Here is a 6,695-nt window from a genome sequence, read left to right as displayed (position 1 = left end):
AGTTCAGAATTAAAGCAAGGCAAATAAAAAGTCTCAAGTAGGTTAAACAGAGGAATACGTAATATCACAGAATCACAGAACTGCAGGGGTTGTAGGAGACCTCGAGATTTCATTAAGTCCAACTCCCTACTAAAGCAGGTTCCTTACAACAGGCTGCACAGGTAGGGGTCCAGATAGGTCTTGAATATCTCTGTAAAAGAGACTCCACCACCTCTCTGGGCAGCCTGTTCCAGAGGTCCACCATCCTTATCATAAAGGAGTTCTTCTGCATGTTATACGAAACTTCCTATGTTCAAGTTTTAGGCCATTACTACTTGTCCTATCACTACACACCACTGAGGAGACCCTGACTTCTTCCATTTGCCTCCCACCTCCCCTTAGATATTTATAAACCTTTATCAGGTTCCCACTCGGTCCTCTTTTCCCCAGGCTGAAAAGACCTTTACTCATAAAGGAGATACTCCAGGCGCTTAATCACCTAAGATGCCTCAAAAGCTTTAATTTTGGATCATGTCTGTCTGAAGAAAAAAGAAAATGGGGGGAAAAAAGTCAACTTGCTATTCATTCCTTCATGAATGTTGTAGTTATTAAACCACAAACATACTGTTCTTTCAGGACATTTATATGGAGCAGCATCAAGACAGTTTAGCTGCTCCTGTATTGAGCTCAGTATCCTTTCAGGGAGCATAACTTTAAATATGAATGCATCATATCTTCTATGCTTCTGTACCTGTTGAGAATTCTCAACATGAATTACACATTATAAAGTTTATTCTTCTGCTCTACACTGGCATTTAATTCTCCAGAAAATGTTTATTTTTAAAATAATATAATGAAACACATGAATTGAAAGCTTCCCTATAAATTTCAAACTGAATTAAAATTTTAGCGAAGCAAGCAAATACAAGATGAACTCGTGGCACTTACTTCCTTTTTCTGAACATTGGTAATACCATCTATTACTGCATGCACTTAATCAATCTGAGAGTGGAAGGACACTAAAAGTGATGTATAACATGTGAGAACAGAATACTATAATTATATTATACCTAACTTATAAATCAGTTCTTAATATTACTACCCTACTAAATGTGAAATCATACTATTTCACTGTAGTTTCTTTTTTTCTTTTAAAAGAAAACGTAACATCCAAATCTTAAGTGTCCTCAATTATTTTCTTAAAGGCTGCCTCAAAAACATCATTCTTCTGTTTCCTTCTTAGACTACATGTAGGCAGGAGATGTTTAATTCACAGTTTGGTTCCTCAGTACTTCTATGAATCCCACATAAGGACTTCCGCTTTTGTTTTGTTAATAATAGCACCATGCATGAGGTGGTCATCAGAAGCTCAAGGAGAGCACTTTCCTGTGGGCTGTTCTCAGTGAGGGTCTGCTCAAAATGGAAAAGCAAGAAGAAAGAGATATAGATCAAGAAAATGGCAGAGACCAATTAGTCGAAGCAGCCTGTCAGAGAAACCCAGCATCAGGAATGAAGAAGCTGTCTTACTGCACACCAAGCCCCAGAAACAGCAGGAGCAAAAATATATATTTGGGTAAAGTAAATTCTAAATGGCATTTCTCACGTTAAAAAAAAAATCAGGGGAAAGAACCTATCTTATGTCTAAAACTGTTGAAAAATTTGTATCAAAGAGAAATGCTAACTGCTAATTTGGGATCTGATTAAGACCCTCAAACTGTGGTACTGGGATTACACAGAAAATGAAAAAGATAACCAAGAAAATAGAGTATTTGGAAAAGGACGAATATTGATGCCGAGTGTTGATGTAATGTTCAACTTTCTTATATAATGATTTTATTACTTCTCACTATCTGCAAAAATAGGCTGGAAGAAGTACTCAGTAAACCTGAAAAGCGGCTGTAGCACAAAACACCTCAGAGAAAATTTGCTCTAAGTAGGGAAGGAAGTCTGAAGAGAAAAAATAAGACTAGGGAAACTAAGGTGACCCACAGTGGTTTGGAAACAAAACAAGTTTTAAAGAAATCACATAACTACATCTGCGAAAGCAGGAGTTTGGAAAAGGAAAAAGAAAAATTAAAAGTCTGAAGCAATGCTCCATTGGGAGTATCCCAGAAAAGGTAGGCTAGAGAAATGCTCTGCTTCATAAGAAGTCTGACAGAGGAGGCTTTACACAGTGTGTAGCATTCACTGGGTAGATAATAAAATTAGACCAATACAGCTAATTTTATTTAGCTACAGAGAGCAGAAAAGACAAGTGTGATGGAGCTCACCAGTAGTAAATGATTTTGGTTAAAGAACTTCTACAACACAGTTCTGCAACATTAAGTAAGAAAAATGAATTAATAGTTTGAAAGAGAAAAATACATATACTTAAAAAAACAAACAAACAAAAAAAACCAACCAAACCCAAACACTGTGGTATTGAGTGACTTCGGGAACAGTTGATGAATTTCCCTTTCTGATGATATCTCAAAGAAACCCCCTCTTTTCTATGTCCAATTAGATCAAAATTTGCCTTTTCAGAATTTACTAAAACTTACTGGGCTTTGACCAGCCTTCCTTCATCTTTTTAAAAAGTCAATTTTAGTCTTTCTTTAACTGTATGCAATAACAGCTTGCTTCTGTTACAGTGTGTGCAGCTGTGGCACATGACTGAGAACACACAATTCCGTTCTACCCCTGTTTGTCTGCTGCTGTTCTGCAAAGTAAGAAACAGAGAGATACTGAACCTGGAGTCCAAACACCGAAATCAAGCTGATTTCATAAGAAGTTATTAAAATAGATTTTAAATATAGAACACACAATCATCTATTATAAATAAAATCGTACTTAAAATGTTTCCTCTGTATATTCCCATGCCCATAAATTCCCTATTCCCCCTGTTTATATTCCCCACAGAGACATTCTCAATTTCTAATTCCACTCAAGAGAAATCATTCAAACAGAGACTTACTTTGAGGTCTTTCAGATTTAACATAAGATAGGAAAACATGTTCTGAGAGTTCTGACTCATTCGAGTGCCAGGAACAGTTGCAGGTGATGAAGTAGGGGAAATTATGTCAAAACTGGAAGTAAATCAGTTTCAAAAGCTGTTGTTCAATTCACGGATGCTAAATACATCACATGACAGTAACCATTTTCATACTGTTTCAAAGGCTTGGCTTTATTTGGCACTTTAGTGATTTAAAAAGTTGCCCTGTTAGGGCCATAGCTGACTTGAAAAATATGCTAGACTACTTCACAGGAGTATGGACTGAGGCAGTTAAAAGAGAAAGAGCATCTTACATCCCCTACATCCATGTCTGTGTCTAAAATTAATTCAAACATCAAATAGATGCAAAAACCACACATATACATATTTAAAACACTCTTTCAAAAATATCAGGACATTTGTCTTGTAGGAGTTATTGCTCTCGGTGAAAATACTTACAGAAGAACAGAGACTTTTGATGATTAATTGAGCCAAAATAGGCCTACACATTACAAACAGAACAAAAAATAAAATCCTTTCGTACTTCTGCCTTCTATATTCTGGGTTGTTTTTGTTCTCAAACAACAAGGCATTCCCATGGTGCTGCACTGTAAAGCTGAAATCTGTCCTGTGACTTTCAATCATAGCATCACAAATACAAATAGTTAAAAAGTCATTTCTGACTCAAAAATCTGTGTTAACTACAAAAATTTAAGTGTGGCATCTTTTGTGACTGATGTAAAACTAAAGTACACTAGCAGGTTACAAGCATGCAACAGAGGTGCTACCATCCATGATTAATGGAGTAGAAATTAGTATTCTCAAATGGTGCTTCACTGCACGTTTGCAAGAAATAATACCAAATAATTCAATAAAACAGTAATTAAAAACCTGCCTCAATTCTCCAGGTAGTGTTGCAATTGTGCTCCCACAACCTCACAGCTGAGCACAGAGAACTCAGCTGCCTCCATTGAACTGCGCATACACAATCCACCCACCACTGACTGCTGCTGCTTCATAGGGGATCCAATTACTGATATCATTCTGACACTGGAGATTAGCTGATTGCCAGTTCAGTGTGCTTACAAAATCTTATGTGTCACAGGAGGCCCTTTACTTGTTTCTGTAAGACAAACAGTATTTTTTCTCAATCTATTAAAAACCCACTAGAACGTATTCTCTCTCATGTGTGGCGCTTCAGCCCCGTCCTGTTGGACTCAAAGCAAATTTCCCTTCTTAAATTGCCATAGAACAAATGCATGGTGACAGCAGCAGGAAAAATACACTTTTAATTGTACTTTTTAAAGAATAGACTTAAGAGAAACAGGAGCCAAGTAAGCCACTGTTTTAATACTCAGAAAGACCACCGTTCTATTTAAAGCCTGAGAATGCAATCAAAAATTTTCTATTTTAAAAGCATTGATAGACTTTCCGTTGGTCTTTTCTTTCCAAATTTAAGAGCAGGCAGGAATAAACATTTGTGAAAGACAATGATTTGACTTCTGTTAAAAATTTTTTTTATATTCTTCAGTGATTTAAATAGAATTAATTAAGACAGTGGAGTATTAGTTTAATTCTTTTATCATTCAAAGGAAATACATCAATACAGTTCCAGAACTATTTTCCCGTTCCAGCTCTTGAATCAAACTGAAAAGAAGGCATGAAAAAACAAACCATAAGTAGGGCAAATTAATATCTAAGCAAGAAAAGTCCGTTGCTAAGACAAATGTGAAAGACAGAATGATGAACAAGAAATATTTCTGTTTTCTCACCACCAACACTGGTATTGTTACAGGCAGACATTCTAATGACTTTGCTGATTATTCAAGTGTCTAGACTGTATCTATATATGAGATAACAAGAATACCATCCTTAATGCTCCGATGAACTTTGCTATCCATTCTAGAAAACAATGTCTTCATCAGCTGTGACCAGACAATTTATATTACTTTGAATACTGTAGGATTGTGTTGTAAATCACACCTTCTCTAGAGAACAAAAATTTTAATTGATGTGGAACATGATGTGATGCCACAAAAACTCAGAATAAAAGAGACTTTATTTATGTTCCTATATTCAAGAAAAAAACAAAACAAACAAAAATAACCCAAAAGGGTATTCCACAACACCCATTTTAATTAATCTTATCAAATCCTCTTTAAATAAAGCTGGAACTGAACCCATGAATTTCTGAGGTTGAATTTTACCCAATGACAATATGCAAATTCTGTTTCAAATGATAAAAAAGACTTCATTCACAACACAAGCACCAAGAATACTGTGAAAGAGCACAACAATCAGGGTTTTAAATACTATTAGAGAGACAAGCTGTATTTTCACAAGTTAAATGCAAATCTCATTTGGATTTGACTATCCTCTTAACACCCTTCTTGGAAAAGGTGATCTATGGAAACTTACTGGTGAAAAGTATATTAGAACTTTATCTTATGTCCTAACGGGGGGTAAAATAAGGTGTACAATCATAAAACAGCTTAGGGTAGATTAGCTCTTTCTAATTTTCGGACCTCACTGAATCCCCAGAACAGCATAAAATCAGACCTGGGTAAGGTAGGATGGGAAGTAATGTCAGGATGCCATCTCATCCATCCTTCTTCTCCCAGCAAGCAGCACCAACCTGCCTGTGATGGACGCTGCCTCATTCCCAAAGTCTCTGGTAGAAAATCCACAGTATCTTCAAATAATCAGCTGCCATCCTTTAGTAACCTTACCCTTAAAAGGTTTCCCTAATGCCTAACTTAAATATCCCTCACTACAATCTAAGCCCATTATAATTCTTGCCTTATTCCCCACAGACAAATAGGAAAGTTTACTCCTTTCCTCTTTGCAGCAACCTTTCATGTATTTGAATTTAAATACTCAATCTTTTATTCTGCACACAAAGAATCCTAATTCTTTAAAAGTGTGGGTTTTGTGCAGGTTTTCTGGCTTGCTGGTCCTTACGGCTCTCTTCCTTTGGACTTGCATGAAAGTCAGACAAGCTAAAGGAGCGTGACTTACGACTGTATACACAGTGTTAACTTCCACCACACTAATTTCTTTACTGCCCACATACCAAACCTGTGCCTGCCTGTTGCACTTAGCACTTAAGACGTGCTGCTAGTTTCAAAATAAAACAGTCCCCTAGCAGTTTTTACTAATAAAATCACTGAAAAGGCAGTAAGTACATTTATCTTCCTAAGTGAACATTACTTGAAGAAAAAACCCTTCACTGATTTATAATTTTCACTCTGCTTTTGGTATGAATACTGCATCATCACATCATCTATTGAATGCATACTGTTTTTGAAGTAGCAAAGTACTTAATGGGTTGAAAGACATTTTATGTATAGTCATCCTGAGTTGATATTCAAAAACAGGGCACAGAAATAAACTTGATGTGTTCATACGCCTGAACAAAGTTACTTCCATTAAAAACGAAACATAAGTGCAATACACTGTGAAGAGAAGTTCTCCGTTTTGAAAGAGATACCAATGACAGGCAGTTGTAAGCTCTTTGTATCTCACACAGGTTAGGTGTCATCAGTCCCTGGCTCTTGTTAAACATTATCAGACCAACTCACTAGGCATTGTTCCTAGGGCAATGCTGCTACAGCACCAAATCCAAATTTTCAAAATACAAGTGCTGATATTACACGTTAAGCATTCCTAATTGTTAATTCTACATTATATAATCGAAGTAATATCACTCTTTTGGTGCTTGCCTTAAGTATCATACTAACCACGC

Source organism: Phasianus colchicus, chromosome 1 (genome assembly GCF_987193195.1).
Source record: "Phasianus colchicus chromosome 1, bPhaCol1.hap1.1, whole genome shotgun sequence".
In the NCBI taxonomy this organism is placed as follows: Eukaryota; Metazoa; Chordata; class Aves; order Galliformes; family Phasianidae; genus Phasianus; species Phasianus colchicus.
Note: the sequence above shows the minus strand (reverse complement) of the source record.